At 42.2% G+C, this 18,204-nt stretch overlaps 1 protein-coding gene across 1 annotated transcript in view; it reads left to right on the top strand.

The window, feature by feature from the left end:
• Positions 1–14,094: 14,094 nt before the first annotated feature.
• The window catches only part of serpinh2 (serine (or cysteine) peptidase inhibitor, clade H, member 2), a 137,441-nt gene continuing 133,331 nt past the window's right edge, over positions 14,095–18,204 (top strand). The window contains exon 1 of the mRNA XM_008286206.1: positions 14,095–14,133. The gene's annotated coding sequence lies outside the window, so the exon portion shown is untranslated. The remainder of the gene's footprint in view (positions 14,134–18,204) is intronic.

Raw genomic sequence — 18,204 nt, 5'->3', positions numbered from 1 at the left:
AGGGGGGTCAGCACTCGGTCCTAATGGTCACTTTGGTGCCCTGTGTTGGACTGATTGTCCGAGCTAAACGGGAACAAAGTGTTCGACAAACAGCATGTCCGCCCACGGGCGTTTTTCTACGACAACCTCGCGGTCGCCACCGCAGCTGGACTAACCCAACGCATTCAATTTCACAGAGAGACACAAGCCTAAACGCATATTGTCACCTTCCCCGGGGGCTCTGTAGCCACCGAAAACACAGCCCACCGCCCACGCCGCTGTCACTCACTTGTAGCTCCGCCCGTCCACTCTCACTGCCCACACACATATAAACATAGTCATTGGCCGCCCACACATGCCAGTTAACCTACTAATGAGGAGGCACGGGTCATGTCGTGTTCCACTGCCCGCCCCCCTCCAGGGAAGGCCGACCTGTCTGCGTGTTGGTTTTATTCGCGCCCACGCTGACTGCTTGATGGACTGTTTCACCTAATTGAGTGACTAAATTACTGACTGACCGTCTGGATGACTGACTAGATAAACATGTAGCATGCTGGGATAGCGTGGGCGTGGGAACTTTAAGCGAAGCTTGTGGGCGTATACCAGCGTGGGAAGCGATGGACGGCACTATACGTGTAAAAGGCTTGGTCTGAGCATAGAATCGCTTTAATAGCTATGATGTTTCTATATGGATTCATAGTATATTTTTATACAAGTAAGTATCTTGTGCCTGCTTACAGTTTTGTGGCTAGTTTCTCTCATTTTTGTTTCCTCTGAATTCCTGTAGGATTGTGCAGTTTTGCTTTAGGACTAGTGCGAAATTGTAAAATTTATTCCATTCAATTTTAAAAGGTTGTTTTCTTTTTGTTTTCAGAAAAAAAAAAAAAATCAATCACACTTTCATGGTCACAAAACCCAAAGAAGTGGGTTTTACTCTGTTTCTCTGGTCTTTACTCACCACAGAAGTGTTTACAGACTCAGTGTTTTTCTACTCCTCTGCCTTAAGTGTGATAGTGAGCACATTGTCAACAGAATGTAATAGAAGTGTGTCGGAGAAACAGTTTGTTCACTTAATGTTCCTCACATTAGCCATGTTGCACCACCTTTCGTTCTCACACTATCAGAATAATGGTGCCCGGGCCTAGAAGAAACAATTAAAACCAAATGGAACTTCATTGTTTCCTACGCAAAACTGACATTACAGTACCAATTGATATGCATCACCTACCTTGCTTTTGAGGGAGTGTATAGTGTCATGCGTTTCTGTACGTGTGACTGTGTGTGTGTGTGACTCATGCCAGTCCGTCAGTGATGATCATCAGTTGTGAGCGTGGCAGCAGCCCGAACACTTGACTGCACAACTGTTAATTTCTCTCTCAGTGAATAAATTAATAGTTCATAAATAAGCGAATAAATTAAAGAATGGATGGGAGGAGAGAATGGGAGGAGAGGAATGGGGGCAGGAAAAACTTTCTCATCAGAAAAATTTAATTTCTCACTCCGACACCCACGAGAACGGGGGAGGGGGGCTCGGGTGGCGGGTAATGGATGCAAGTGTGTGTGTGTGTGTGTGTGTGCGCAAAAAGGGATTCATTTTCAGCCTTCCTATCACACTCTTCTGAGCACTGACATGTTTGCGTGTTTTTTCTTTTTTCTTTTCCCGAGATCCACATTTGACAAACATCTGTGCCTATTATTGAACACACACAAGTATAGATGCCTGACACAGTAGCTTCCTGCATTCACTATGATGAACCATGATGCTGGTGCGAGTACAGTTTTAATTCAGTTTACTGATGTGTCAATAACAATAAGTCAATATGACCTTTAAACTCGTGCAGCCACTCCTCCATTTCACCTTATAGATTTCAGGAGAATGCCAAGCAGAAGAGCTGCTCGACAACAGTGAGGCTGTCATGTGTCCCAGTAGACACCCAGTCTCCTTGTAAAGCTCATTTCATTTGATTAAAAAACAACACACGAGTGCTGTTTTAGTCCAGAATATCACAGTTTCTGGTTATAATGGATAATTATATGAAAGTACAATTCACCTTGGTGTATGGCTTCATTTAAAATATTATTGGACCAATGTGTTTTTGTTTTTTAAGGCAGAAAGCGAACACACGTGATTCTATCTATACTACAGTCGGTGTGTGTCGATCTGCTATGTGGACGGTCACCTTGCCCTTCATTTTAAATGCAATAAAACACATGGGGATACAGCAGCTGGTTATAGATTACACTGTCGCGTCATGTTAATGTGATTATTCCTGAGTTGTGTTGAGCACAGTTGGTGGACGTAGCACAGGATTTCTGGAGATTTTAGGTCTTTCTACTGTGTTTGGGCTCCTTCGATGGAAAGCATGTACAAATCAAAGCATCTCTAAAGTCCTTGTTCAGTCTCTTCACATGAGAAACATTTGTTTTAAGCACCACTTGTTTTCCTTGTACATGCACAGTAGGTATGTTAGAAGTGCGGACAGTCAGCACAGTCACAAAAAAACACTGTGCGCAAGGTTTGTGTTGACCCTTGTGAATATATGTGGATGACAAAATTTGCATCACGTGTATCCTTGCGGACAAGGATGTAGAAAGCATGAACTGGCCTTCATTATCCCCTGTAAGCTGCAGCCACTCAAAAAGTGTTTCAGCTGAGTTTATGAGTCGTCCATCGCAAACACATTTTACTTTAACAAGGCGTCCTACAATCTGATATGTGTTAAATAAGTTATCTAAGTGTTACTGAAACAACATATAGGAGTGTTTCCAGCGTTAAAGAGTGAATTTGTGTGGTGCAGAAGTCACACAAGATGACCCAGGACATCCCAGGTGAGATGATTATGTGTTCTGTAGCACTATACTAATTTTGTTTATATATTGCTTTTTTTTTTTTTTTTTTTACATCTTACTTGAATGCTTTTGGCATTAAAATGGAATAATTTATATTTTCACGAGAACAATTTTCCTGTGTTTGAGTAGACTTTCTTGTTCAGCTTTCTGTTTGTTTGATTGGGTAGCCAGGTGTCAATTTCTTTGTATCAGCCAATCAGTGCAAAGTTGTGGTGACTATTGGAACCTATCAGATTCTTAGATAGGCGGGACTAAATGGACCTAAAGGGTCAAATATGAGATGCAAAGAGATGCTAAGTGCTGTTAGGTAGTTAAATAAACTGTTAAATACTTATGTTTTATCCAAATGTAAAGCTGGTAGTTTGATATAAGTGTGTACCCTGCTTAAACGTGAGACTGAAGCATGTTTGGAGAGTTTTCGGTAAGTATTGTTGCTTCATTAGCCCAAATTTGTAGCCTGTTGTTAACTAGCTAGCTAGCTGTTGCCCTCACTGATTGGAGGACAGAGTGCCTGCAGGTGGGAAGCACTTTTATTTATCACCAGGATTCTGAGTGAGTATGGATTTGACAACTACAACAATATGAACATTTATGATTAACAGACAAGAGGTTTATTAGAGGTTGTGTATTGTATTGATAGTGTGCTCTGGACACTGGACCACACATGCTGCAGTAGAGGTGCTCAGGACTTCCAGTTGTCTGCATTTCCACTGAACTGTGAGTACAGAGAACTTTCTGAGGTGTTCGAATGAGCTCCAATGTATCTGGTACCATAAACGAAGGAAGCAAAACTCTGGGTATTGTTTTATTTGGGCTATTACATTAATACTGCAATTCATTCTTGTGTTTTCATGTGTATTTATGTTTGCTATGTCATTTTATGCAATGGTTAAACATGAGGGGTATAGCTCGATTAAATGTGATGCATCGGAGTAAAAGCTCACAATACTAGTATAGCTTTTCAGTAAGCTACCTTGGCGTCTCTGCACCTGAGTCAGAGTTATAAACCTGAAACTGTAAGCGCGGGCATATCTTACATTTTAGTAGCTCTTACTTCCTGTGCAAAGCAATGTATCAGATATAAAGGAGTGTACAGCATAAACTTTGTATCAAAATTTAAGTCGAGTAGGTGGGCTACATTTTACTTCTTTATTTTACTGGATTGGGTTAAGGTTTAGCCACCAAATCTACTTGGCTAGGATTAGGCTAGTCTGACTCAATGGATGTAGACTTCTGGTATAAAACTGCCATTTCTGCTGCACATTTCTCCACCCTTACTGTTTTTTGAAAATACCCTTCGGTATGGGAAAAAGCAACAGCAACTTCCAAGCAGCAACTTACACCCTGCTAAGAATTTGAATCATGCAAAAACACAGACCTGCTTATTTCATTTGATGAATTACTCATTTTAATTGCCTTTATGCATGCAAGCACCATCCATTCATCCATCTATTATCTATACACCGCGTAATCCTCACTAGGGTCACGGGGGACTGGAGCCTATCCCAGCTGATTTATGGCGAAGGCAGGGGACACCCTGGACCGGTCACTACACTTAGAGACAGACAAACAAGCACACTCACATTCACACCTTGGGACAATTTGGAATCATCAATTAACCTTAACATGTTTTTGGACGGGCTGCAAGGTGGCGAAGTTGGTTAGCAATGTTGCCTCGCAGCAAGAAGGTTGCCGGTTCGCGTCTTTCTGGGACCGGAATCTTTCTGCGTGGAGTTTGCATGGTCTTCCCGTGCAGCGTGGGTTCTCTCCGGGTTCTCCGGCTTCCTCCCACAAGGTCCAAAAACATGTTGAGGTTAATTGGTGATTCTAAATTGTCCGTAGGTGTGAATGTGAGTGTGCTTGGTTGTCTGTCTCTCTCTCTGTGTAGGCCTGCGATGGACTGGTGACCTGTCCAGGGTGTCCCCTGCCTTCACCCTAAGTCGGCTGGGATAGGCTCCAGTCCCCCCACGACCCTAGTGAGGATTAAGCGGTGTATAGATAATGGAGGGATGTTTTTGAACTGTGTGGGAGGAAACCGGAGAACCCGGAGAGAACCCACGCTGCAGGGGGAGAACATGCAAACTCCACACAGAAAGATCCCGGGTGTCCTCACTGGGATGCAAACCGGCAACCTTCTTGCTGCGAGGCCACGATGCTAACCACCGAGGCACCTTGCAGCCCATGCAAGCACCACTACATACATTTTCCACCAAAACAATGATCCTATTTTGCCGTGCTGTTGCTGCATTCTAACATTACCCAAGATAATAGTGATTTAAAGGATTCCAAACAAGCCACAGCTTTTTTCCCCCCTAAGTAGCAGAGTGAAAATAAGGTACATTCAGACCAGGTCGAGCTATGCAAGACTAGGTTTAGGCAAGAAGGTACTTTTGCTTTGGTTGCTTAATTTTGAAACCTAACTGGAGATCATAATAGACTGTTTACAAAATGACCTATGTGGTTGTTATTTGGAGGGGGACGGGCTCTGTGAGTGTGTATTTGGCCAAAACACACACTGGAGCTGGAGCTGCTGCTTTGCTAACAATCTGCTCAAGCTACATCTTCTGTGTAAACACTGTTATTTCTTCAAGCGTGCTCGATGAAATATGCCTCTAAATGTTTGGAATATACTGTACACTGATAAGGTCAAATTAAGTTATGAGAATTTGGAGCAGCAGTGGATGCTGACAGTAGGTTGGCAACAGCAATAGCAGTTTGCAAGAGAAGCAGCAGCATCGTAAATTGAATAAGATAGCTGGAGGTTTGTTTGTTTCCCTCTGGTTTCAGTTCACTGAAAGCTTGTTTTCCTGCTAGTGCTTAACATGCATTTATCAACAGTGTTGATTTGCACGAGCAATAATGTTAACTACATATTTTGCTATGTGATTGAAGTCTTTGATTGGTGTAGTTCAGATTTTAGCGCAGTAGCAGCCAGTGGTGATTAACTGCAGTTAGCGTTAATAGCACACAAACAACAGTAGCAATAGATGTACGGACGTTAAAGTGTATATATATAAAATATTCTCTGTTTTCGTAGGTGTGTTGTTGGCTCTGTAAAAAGACAGGAGCTTATGAGTTGCTAATGTGAGTGAGTGGCCCTGAACAACCTCATGTTCCTGCCTGAACCTATGCTAAGGCTTCCATTTTTGGCAGCGTGTCTACTTAGAATGCAAAGAAATCTAACTTCAGAAAGTATTCCCAAGTTAAAGTCCCACTTGTATTTCCCCTTTCTTTTGTTGTTTCAGACTGTAGACTTCTCTGTTCTATTTAAAATGTCACAGAAGCTTCATCATTAAAGCCCGATGAACTGAACTTTAACTGTAGTCAATAGCTGGTAAACATGACATTATGTCTCAGGGTTTTTTTTTTGTTTTTTCCCCCTCCCATAATTATAGTAGCTGTAGCTCTGCATGGTCTTGTCACAACTTCTCTAGACCTCAGCGAGCTTCAGAGTAGCTGCACAAGATTAAAGTGACTTGGTGGGCTCCATTCTCCAACCATTCTCTCCTCCCATCCACTCTTTAAACAAATCCAAGACGAGCGGAGACGAGCAGCTAAATGTCCACTGGTACTGGACTTGAATGTAGTATATGCAGAAGACGGGCAGACAAGACAGAAGTTAACAGGCACAAATCTAATTTCAGGTTAGCAGACAGAGGTCAAATACAGGCAAGAACCAAACAGGACTAGAAATGGATGGGCAAAAAGACAGTCTGCTGAGGATGGAATATGCATCTGCAGTATAAATGCTGGGGGCATTAATGAGGGTTTGCATTTATTGACCTTGTTGATTAGGTCAGCTAGAGTTAAGTTAAGATTAGGATGCATCATGCGTACATGCCAATGCCTTTTCGATGCCCACCTCAATCTTTCTTAAAAATCTGTAAAATCCATAAAAAAATCTGTAGGATCTCCAAAAAAAAAAGGCAGCAAAATGCATGTAGGTATTAACACTGTGTGTTGAACTTCGTCATCATTCTGGTACCAAAGAAGAACACACACACACTGCACTCACTGTGTGTGAGACATCAAGGTGGCAACATCTGGTGTGTATGATGCAAAAAAATGCTTTAAATGGAAACTGCACCAGTGTAATATACATCAGAGGGAGAATCAGCCCCTGACGGTCCTCAATCCGATGACCTGACGAATGTGGTAAGGGCTGAAGTTATGCTTTGCAACTTGATAGCACACCAGCAAAATCTGGCTAGCTGTAGCAGAGCAACTGATGCAACCTTGACCACACGTATGCCGATATTTATATAATCTAAAAGCTATTTACATGGGATAAAAGATTTTATAGAAGTTTGTATGATTGATTATGTTAAAAGCAATGAGTTACTCTTAATATTTAATGTACGACGAAACACCAGAATTATGTCCTGTCTAAACATGTTGTTTCAGATGCAAGAATGTTAAATTTAGAGAAGCAAGACAACACTCAAAAGCTTTGTTTATGACTTTACGGAGAATATGTCCTAATTTTTGATTAGCTGCACATCAAAAAATAATGTGCCAGCGTCCGCAATGTGCGATAACGTGTGTGGTTGAGAATTTGTAATATGCGAAAGCTGATTTCCCTTGCTAGTCGTTAGCGTTTCCAATAAACTGAGGATTGGCCCAGCGCAGATACTTGGCCAGCCATTTGGGCTTAAGAATGACTCCTTTGGGTTGGAACGTGGCCACTCTGGTGAACAGCAATGTTGGTTTGTTTGTTTTGATCCACTCCTTTGCACAGCATGCTGTTTGGAAGACTTTCCCCAGGATTACATATACCATGAAAAGTAGATTACTACACTCACTGGATTCCGACCAAAGACTGCTGAGAGATGAGGTCTGCCGAGGTCTGCTAAGACTACTCCGATTCAATTATTTATTTTGGCGCCCTGCTTTTGGATGTACGTCCTAGCGAGCGAGTGAATTCCTGAGACGCCTCTTTTAGTTTTCATTGTCGTGAACAAAAAAAGATTGCATGCTCAGCGGGGAAAAAAATACCCGACTTAACACCTTGAATCACTTACCAAGACAAAATAAAGGGCTGGATTACCCAGTTAGCCAAATAGCTATGGAGAAAAAAAGCCACAAAAATTGTTTTTTATGGATGTTTTGCAGCCCTTCCCGGTGATGACCTTTCCATATAACACAACTATCTTTTGGATTTATTTTTTCTGTGCAGTGTTTCCAAACTTTTTCTCTGTGTGATTGTCCTGAATGTGCCCTTGAAGAGAACAGCCGACAACAGACGCTGCTGAGATCCTCCCTGTAAAAGTGTTTTTAATTATTAATGCTGGCCCTCCATACTGGCAGAACTCCAGGCTGCCCGTGGACGGCCACCACATTTCACTCACTCGTTTGCCATGAATTATTCTCACAGAACATGCTCAGATTCGCATACACACATATACATGTTTGTACACATAACATAGATACAGAAACACACACGTGGAAGCGTAAAACCCGCAGCAGACTTATAGAAGCAAGTGTTCTTTCCTACCTAATAAAATGTGACAATTCTACATGCCCACATGCTTGCTAATGACACAACACAGCCAGTAAAACAAAGGGCATTTGCAGTATTTATCATCTAAGTAAACACACAGACACAGTGCTTATGCAGGAATGTCCACATACAGAAGCAAGTGTGCCCTCCCACACAGTTCCATGTTCCCACTGTATGTGATCTGACACATTACACACACACATACACACACCTCGCCAGACACAATGGATCCCAGAGCACACACAGGCCATTTGCAGTATTTCTTCCATTCAGTGTATTCCGTCCAGCTGTCAGCAGGCTGTCAGTGTGTTCAGTTGCCAGGCAAACAGCCCCGCCTCCTCCCAATAATAAAATATGCCTTTAAAATGTCACTTGCTCCCGAAAGAGCAAAAGCAGAGGCAACAAATCGATTCACATTAGTTGTTCAATTGACTTTGGCTTGAACTTAGCTCCTGCCCTCCCTTTGTCTCACCCAACGTTCTGTGTTTTCTTTCTTTTTCTTTCCCTTCTTGCTTCACCCCCACCCCCACACCCACCCCACCCTATTCTGGCCCCTTGCTATGTCCCCTCCTTGTCACCTGCTTTTCTTTTCTTTTCTTTTTTCCATTTTTTCTCCTCCCGTTTACAGGTTCACAGATCTCTCCGCCTCCTCTCCTTCTCACTTCTTTCTCACCTCTTCTCTATTTTCTCCTCCAGCTAATCTAAGCGAATGAATGCAGCGGCGGCGGCGGCGGCTTCGGCACAACTCCTATTCACTCTCCCCGCCGACCACCACCGTGGCAGCACTCATTTCAATTTTCACCTCGTTTTAGACTTATCACATTGACATCATTAAGGCTCCCTCTCAGCGGCGCACTCATTCGTTATCCTCTCCATTTTACACTTTTCTATCTCTCTCTCTCCCTCTGTTTGTGTCTCTTTTTCTCTTGCCCTCCTCTCTCTCTCTCTCTTTCTCACTCTCTCTCTCCTTATCTGTCCCGCTCATTGTCAGAGGATTTAAAAGGCTCTCTATTTGAGAGCAGTGAGTGTCTGGGCTTTGGTTTTTCATCCCAGTGACAGAAACCTGTTGGAGTCTCCTTATTCAGAATGAAAGAGTGGGACATTTTTGCCTTTTAAAGGGGATAGCAGGGAGCCGCATTGGGCTTGTAAACCTGAAAAAGTGACACATGACTCATTCTGTTTGTTCGTTTCAGCGGTGAAAGTATTTCTTTTCCCAATGCAAGCTTGGAGGGATATTTTTATTTCAATTTTGGAAGAACCCAGCAGAGGAGATTGACTGGTAATTCAGAAGAAAATGAAGGGAATGATAATACAGCTTCCAACTGATATCTGAAATTGTTTAAATAGTGTACTCCTTTGCAAAGGAAATTAATACTGTATCGACAATAGGCTGTCTGACACATTACTGTGGCTGAAACAACACTTTATTATAAGATAAAAATTGATTGAAATTTTTTATTTTTTTTCCCCCAGTAATCATTTCAAGTAATTTACAAGAAAAAGTGTCAGATTCTCTCATTTTCAGCTTCTCAAATGTAAAGATATGCTGCTTTTCTTATTATTATGTCATTACAAATAGGATATTTTGGGGCTTAGAGCAGCCTTGGGCTCCTGTAGTTTGTAATGAGCATTTTCACAACATGTTCTGACATTTTATGGTCGAAATTATTACTGAAAGTGAGGAGATCGGATGTCGGTGAAGTCCTCACGAGAACAGAAAATGAAATCTCTACATCTAATTTGAACCTGCACAACTAGGCAAACTTCCATCTGAAAAAGTCGTCTCACAATTTTAGTTACGCCACCTGCAAGCCATCAGTTCTACAATTCTGCAATTTCATTTAGCAGATGCTTTTATCCAAAGTGACTTACATCTGAGAGCAGATGCAACACAAGCAAGGTTCTAGTTAGGAGAAAACAATCTGGATCGTGCCATAGAACAAGTTCAAGTGTGATAGGACGTTGATGCCAATAGCAGGCTATAGGGAGGTAATAGGATTTTTTGTTTGTTTGTTTTCAGTCTGTCAAATGAAGGTCTGCCAAATGAAATTGTAGAATTGTAGAATTGCAAGCCATCAGGTGGCATTACGCATCAGAGTCTTTGAGCATACGCAACATTATGAGGCAACGATGGAATCCCGACCACACACACTGAGTACATGTTAATGTTTTTTGCAGTTTGCATTATTAGTGAGTCAATTGCTGAGCCTTCTAAAAATACAATCTTATAGGTATATGTGAAAAAGTTCGATCTGCTGAGTTTATGGGTCGCTGAACAAACTCTTTCATGAATGATCGCTTGCAGGCGGCGTAGCTACTGAGGCGCAGGGCAGCAGAGCGGTAGCAGCCACAATGGACGATCCTGTGAGCCTGAGCTCTGGACACAGAAACCTTGATTTTCAGATACTTTCCAGTTTCAGATCTCTCACGGTATACGTGTAGCAAAAGTCATGTGTAAAAAGACAGCCAATGAGGAAGCCGCTCGACTCGAATACGTAGACTTTTAAACTGCAAATACCTCTGTATGCGTTGACAACTCTTTGTACATATTGACAACTCTTTGTACGCATTGTGAGACGACTTTTGTAGATTCCGGTTCGCATTGACAACTTCTTTTACACATTGACAAATCACTTCGGACAAACAGATTGAGATACAGACAGACAACTCTCCATAAACAACTAGTTTTTCTACAGTTAATGCCCCCATACTTCCACTGCTGAGGAAGATGGTTAGAACACCACACAACTCTGTGAGGGAGAATATAGTTTCATGGTTGCAACAGGAGAAGCTAAAGCCGGATAGTGGAAACATTCCCAGTTTGGCAAAATCCAGCTTAAAACAGCAAACTGAAAATGTTGATTAATCCCTTTAATGAAGTGTATCGTGTCATGTGACCGGCCCAGAGCTCCTCCTGCAGCACTGTGTTGTACTCCGCGTTTATGCATAGAGGCTTGCAGCTATATGTTTGCCTGACTAGTTGCACCAGCTTATCTTCCAGCCAGCAGCATCTTGTTATCTGCGACTTGGAAATAAACGCAGTCATAATGTGTGGTACTTTATTCCTCTTATCGCAGTGCAGTGTTTTCTCAACATTGAATCAGTTTTGCCACAGTGTTGATACTTGACTAGGCTTATCTTATTGTGTTGTCCACATTAGAGGAGGGCCGTGGGGTCTCAGAGCCCTGCTGCGGTTTGCTACATCTGAATGTTGTCTTCCGTTTGGCCCGGCTCTCTCTTTAGCTTATCTGAACAGCAGTGTTTTCACAGACGGTGTTTGACACGAAGGACCCTACGGCCGATTCGGTGGAGCTGACAGGTTAGAGGTCAAGTGAAGTGAAACTGGCAGAGGGAGAGGTCAGGAGAGAGGAAAGAAGAGAATACTGGGAAGGGAGAAGGAGGGGGAGGAAGGTTAAGACCCCACTGAAAAAGAGACCAAAGTTAATATCCCTCGTCATCTCCTGTGCTTTAACCTGGGGCTAAACCAATATGGCCTCTCCTAATGAACAACAGTGGCTCACATCTGCATTGTTAGTTAGGGATCTGTTAGTTAGGAATCTGCCCTGCCATCTTGGATCAATTTGAGGGCAAATAAAATCTGAGTGCCAGTGCCATTTCAGTGTCTCCAGTGTCCTGCTGCCACACCGCAGGCTTTCACAAGCTGGGAGTCACAATGCGAGACTTTGCTCCAAGGGAAGAAAGTGAAAGCTTTTCCACACACACACACACACACACACATGCTCACCTCCCATCTATAAACAGAGGCCCAGAATTGGGTGCGGTCCTGCGGCCAGCCTCGGGGTGGTGTGTGGAGGGGGAGAAGGGACAGGTTAGAGGCTGGTGGCGACAGTGGCAGCGCCGCGGTGAGCCTTACGAGCTTGGCGTCATGCAGTCAGCGTGTCGTACCTCCCTGCCATGAGAGCCTGTAAAGACGCTTTAAAGTCCAACAGCCTCTCTCAACAGGAAACTGAGGTTTGCTGATGGATTTTTTTTTTCTTTTTATAAACATCAAAACCAGCACGTCCTAATTACCATCCACCCTCTGCGTATGCATATTTGAGTTTGTGTGCAGGCTTACGTAAATGCTCGTCTGCAGCTGTCCGTTCCGGTGTGCGGTATGCGTTCACACTTCCATAGATGCGCACACCAACTGCCGCATTTGGATAGTGTGTTTGTGCACATGCATGTGCGATGTTGTGATAAAAGTCAAAATAAGGGTGCCACATGGGATCGTTTATCTCGTGACAGACCACTTCTGTCTAATTAGTGTGAAACTGAGTGGAGAAATATAGGCAACTGTAATTAAAGTAGGGGATGAAGTTGTGTGTGTGTGTGTGTGTTGCACATATGGTGTACGGTAGTGCATTTTGCTCACAGTATGTAAGGTATGTCTGAATCCCTGTGGTGTTTCAGGTAAAGCTATCACTGCTGTCAGAGTTTGCATGCTACACATGTTGAACAGACACCTCACATCTTTGGGATAAACTAAAAGAGTAAAGATTTCCTGTGGGTGAATAAGCCAAAACCCTCATTTTTAAATTGGGTGAATCACAGGGATGGTTTTGGGTCACATCAAGTATGTGTGCAAAAGTTTATTTGAACTCTTGAACTCATTTATGTTTCATTCGCCTGTCCAGGTGAGATGGAAGCATTGGACTTTACAGAAATGCCTCAAAATGCAGCTCTCTCTGTCCCAGACAACTGCAGCATGTTGTACCAGGAGTGAGAACATAATCTGAACAGGAAATTGCTTCGGAACGCAAGGGTTTATGGGTATATGGAGACAGATTATAACGTCTTAAAGCCAAGTCACTGATGCTTGGAAAGCATAACAGAAAAAAATAGCCGAGGGCAGATTGCAGTCTGGGCTGATGCTCAGATTCTATTTTTGTATGTACTTTTTAACTGGTTTATACAGCAGAGAAGGTTAATTATAAGAGCACAAAGGCATTATGCTAAGCTGAAGTTTATAGGACTAGAATCAGATTTGTTTTGTGTCTCCCTAGGGACAAATACACAACCCAGTGCAAAAGCCCTCTGTGTTGTTTTTAATTTTCTCGCTTCACCTATCATTAGATATTCTGTACCTAAAGAAGCACGTAGATATGCGGCGTTCTACAGGATTTTAACCAAATAGAACTATAATTTGGTCATGGCATGTAGGTATATAAAAACCCAGTGTAGAGCAGCTTTAAACAGGATATATATTAAGAACCTTGACATATTGGTGGTGTAGTTACACAGAATACTATCAACCCTGACTTCGTTCTCCATCCTCCTTTCCATTGTTGTGACATTTCTCCTATGCCTAATCTTTACCATTCTTGTTGTGTTGCACATCGAGGTTTTGGGAAAACAATTTGTCTCAGCATAGAATGTGATAAATGAAAGCCATATGTCTTTGCGAGAACAGATTGAGCCCTGTGTGTGTTGACAGTACATTTTGTCCCAGTGGGGCTTCCATCTAAGCCTTGACATTTTCAGACAATATTGCGGTGTTGAGCCACAGTTAGGATTTCATAAGTCAAGCTAACACTGGAGACGTGTGTGTGTGCGTGCGCCTGTATGTGTGCTTCCGCTAACGTACCGATCATCTCTCTCCCTGTCTCGGTCTTTCAGTGTCTGTGTCGCAACACTTATTACTTTTTGCGACGAGTGTGTACATGTTTGTGTGTGTGTGTGTGTGTTTGCATGCATCTGCCACAAAACATACTTGGAGTTTCTGAATATGTGCTCTTTTGAATTCCTCCCTCTGTCGCTCTGTTTGTCCTTTATTTCATAAGCCTGTCTGCTTTGTGTCTGGGGTAAGATGACATATTATTTTTCCTTATTTATCTGTCTATCTTTCCTCATTTTTGTCTTTTATCCAGGTGTTTTTCTTGTTTGTTATCTGTGCCATTAGGGTGCACTGTCTCTATGGTCTTGATGCTATCTGCCACATGATATCTGAACTAATGCTACACTTTTGCACCATCCCCATGAGCAATTGCCTGGTAAAAACAGGCTTTCCTCTCTTTTTAGCTGTCAGAAGTCACAAGGAATGGCCTGAAAGGAGGCTGAGAGAAGCCTTAGTTTTATATTTCAATATACTTATGTGCCTTTCCTACACAACACTGGAAAAAGACAGTCTACTACTGCATTATAGATGTAGCAGAAATGCATGAGGGAGTTTTCCTACCATATCTAGTACTGTGTACATTATTGTACTGTGTGCATTTCTTTTTATGGCTTTGTGTATATATATATATATATATGAATCTGACTGACATTGATTTTTTATGCCCATTACAACTATCAATGTTGAGTTGGAAAAGTCTGATGGCAATATATCAGCCGATATTTATCTTTTCACATCAACACAAACCACAAGCATTTCTGATGAGAATCCTCTCATGTATTTAGTTGTTTATACTTAGCTTTTGTCCTTGATACGGAACATTTGCTGTTTAAAAATGTATTATGCCATATGAAGGTGACACTGTTTTAAACATGTAATTTGACATTACTGTGTAGTGAAGAGGTTTCAATGTGGTACTGAGCACCTCAACAGCCTGCTGAGGATGGTTACACTTAGTATTAAATCTTGATGTATTTAAAGTTTTCTCAGGATATGGCAGATACCAGTATTGGGTCTCAGTGGCTCCCTGTCTAAAAATCTTTTTAAATGGTCCACATGGAAATAGAGAAAAACACTTTCAACACTTTCCATAGCCACATTATTAATCAATAATCTATTCTGATAGCACCATTTTTAACCACTGACACCTATAGCTTGCCACAAAATTGACGTGTTTACAGGCAGAATTTAGTGAACATTTTACATAAACACCAGTCTACTACATGATAAATGAATAGCAAAAAATATAAAATTTGTTAAAATTGCTGTTGAACATTTGACCAAAATCTAAAGTATTTAATACAGCAACAACCTGTGACATGATTGTTTTCACAGCAGTTTGACATCAAAATAATCCCGATAGCTGATCTACATGATGGAGCAACTTGTTCACTGTATTTGATGTTCGTCCAGCTGCTGGAAACAACTGTGCAGCTGCAACAGATGTCTGCTAATACTGTCACACAAACTTTGTCAGTCCAGGAAATCTGTCAGTATTTACTGCCATGTCTACAATGTAAAATTTTAGTACGCAATCAGAGAACTGCTGCTCCTGTACATTAGAAGCGCTAGAAGCTACAGCTGCTCTCAACTGACAGACTCTCAGCTCCCAGCCAGTGTTTGCCATTCTGAGCGTTAGTGTGAGCCACAGGTAGCTAGCTAACCAGCTGCAAGTAACCATGTTATACCTTTATGTTGCAGAGTTAATCAGCACAACAGTTGGCAGTTAAGCCTTGTTTATACTTGACTGTTGACACCCAAGGAGGCATAGATGTTGTTATTTTAGAACATGGGCAGCTGTGGTAGAGCAAGTTGGTCAATGATCAGAAGGTCAGCGGTTCGATTCTGTCCTGTAGCCTGTGTCTTGGGCAAGACACTTCACCCACCTTGCCTGGTGTGAATGTGTTTGAATGGATTGTTTGAGGTGGGGCCGTAGGCGCAGCTTACCACCAGTAGTTTACCACCACTGGAATGAATGTGTGTGAATGAATAATTGACAGTGTATGTGTTTTGAGTTACTCCTTGAGTTAGAAAAGCGCTATACAAATCTAATCAATTATTATTATTCAGAGGCCTTAGACTGTGGTTGTGGTGTGTGGGTGGTCCACAAGCACACCTGTAGCTCCGTCTTAGTAAACATTAAGAAGCTCCACCTGTAGGAACAACCAGGTACTACAGCAAATCTACAGTACTTTTACTGACAGGGTTTCAGTTTTGGTGCATTATCCATCCATCCATCCATTATCTATACACCGCTTAATCCTCACTTGGGTCGCGGGGGGCTGGAGCCTATCCCAGATAACTTAGGGTGAAGGCAGGGGACACCCTGGACAGGTCACCAGTCTATCACAGGGCTACACGTAGAAATAAACAACCAAGCACACTCACATTCACACCTACGGACAATTTAGAATCACTAGTTAACTTCAACATGTTTTTAGACTGTGTGGGAACAAGCTGGAGAACCCGGAGAGAACCCAGGCTGCACGGGGAGAACAAGCAAACTCCAGGCAGAAAGATCCCGGTGTCCTCACCGGGATGCGAACCGGCAGCCTTCTTGCTGCGAGGCAACGGTGCTAACCACTGAGCCACCTTGCAGCCCGTTTTTGTGCGTTATCGCCTAACATATTTTTAATTGATTAATAAAATGATGGCAATTATTAAATTCACAATGAATCATTATCATCCTTACATTAAAGACATTTGATGTGTGGTTGTTGGAGAAGCACATGTGTAAATAATACTATTACTGCTGAAATCCATTAAGTTTCTTCAGCTTCAGGGACTTTGTCTTAGGAATGCAGGCTTGCTGTCACACTGGTTTAATGGGGAACTTGATTCAAGCACAGGTGTTTTTATTATTATTAGTAACATTCTGCTTTTGTGCTATTGCACGATTAAAGGGCTGATTATTATAGAAGTTGATATGTATTGTATAATATATACACTTAGAAGTGTAAGGCTAATGCGCTCTGAAATATGAGTCTAGCAATAAATCTTACCTACCTTCAGGGTTCTAATGTTCCGTTTTTTTATTACGCTATTTGGAGAGGTGTTGTTTCAACTTTGTGGTCATTCTGGATAATGTATTTTGGACTGCTGTGTAACTGTGTTATGTTACACTGAGAGATGTTTCTAATAATCAGTCTGCCCTTGCTAAAGTAGCACTAGTAGATAGCACTGCAAACTCTCCACAGTGTACTTGCTACCACACCTGCCCACAAATGTTATGTTCAATATGTTCATGTATCACTGAATATGTTCTGTGTACTACAATGTCATTATGTGTCTCATATAGTATTACATAGTAGTATATAGTTCGCAGCATTTATGAAAAGCTTTCAGGGATGTGACAGTGTTTGTTCGTTCTGGCGGAAATACAACAGAGATGAAAAGGAAAGAGGCAATTCTGCACTTTATCCCCCTTTCAATACATAATGCTCACTCGGGGAATTCTTTGAGCCACAGCCACAATCATCGCCTGCCTCTGCCCTCTCTCTCTCTCTCTCTCTCTCTCTCTCTCTCTCTCTCTCTTTTTGTTTCTCTTCCTCTCTCTGCCCATCACACTGCACTGCTTGCTTTCTTCCTCCTCTTACAGACTCCAGTGTGTGTCTGTGTGTGTGCTGCCGCATCTGCTATGTATCTGCACAGCATGTGTCTCCTGTGTGAGTGTGTTCCTCAGGTTTTTATGCATATATATATATTTTAGATGTCTGATTTTTACGCTTGTCTTCATGGCTTGGATTTGTTTGTGTGTGTGTGTGTGTAAGTGTGTGCGCGCTGGTTCCACTGTACCTGCTATGAATCTGAACAGCATGTCTCGACATAGTAAATCTCATGCATCTGTTTTTTATGCATGTGATCCCTGGGATGGTCTTTATAGCCTGCATGTCTGTGTCTGCCCTCGCATGCAAGTGGATTTCTTATGAATATGGACATATCTGTTATAAATCTGCTACATGTCTTTTTACTTCTCTGTTATGCATTTGCGATTTTTCCATTCATCTTTATTGCGTGTGGGTGTGTATGCGTGCACGTACAGTAAGTGTCTGCAGCATGTGTCTCGATTGTAAATCTCGTGCAGGACTTTGATGTTGAATGTAGACTACAGTATGTCTGAATATTCTGCTTCTCACCCAAGGTTTTTGCCGACGCAGCATGAGTTTGCATGTTTGCCGGCATGTGTGCATGTTGTTGTGAGTGTGTGTGTGTGTGTGTGTTTGCCTTCCTGCTTGTGTATTAATATGCAAGGGAAACA

This window comes from Stegastes partitus, unplaced genomic scaffold (assembly GCF_000690725.1).
Source record: "Stegastes partitus isolate 25-593 unplaced genomic scaffold, Stegastes_partitus-1.0.2 Scaffold442, whole genome shotgun sequence".
Classification (NCBI taxonomy): Eukaryota; Metazoa; Chordata; class Actinopteri; family Pomacentridae; genus Stegastes; species Stegastes partitus.
This window is presented reverse-complemented; position numbering and strand designations above follow the sequence as displayed.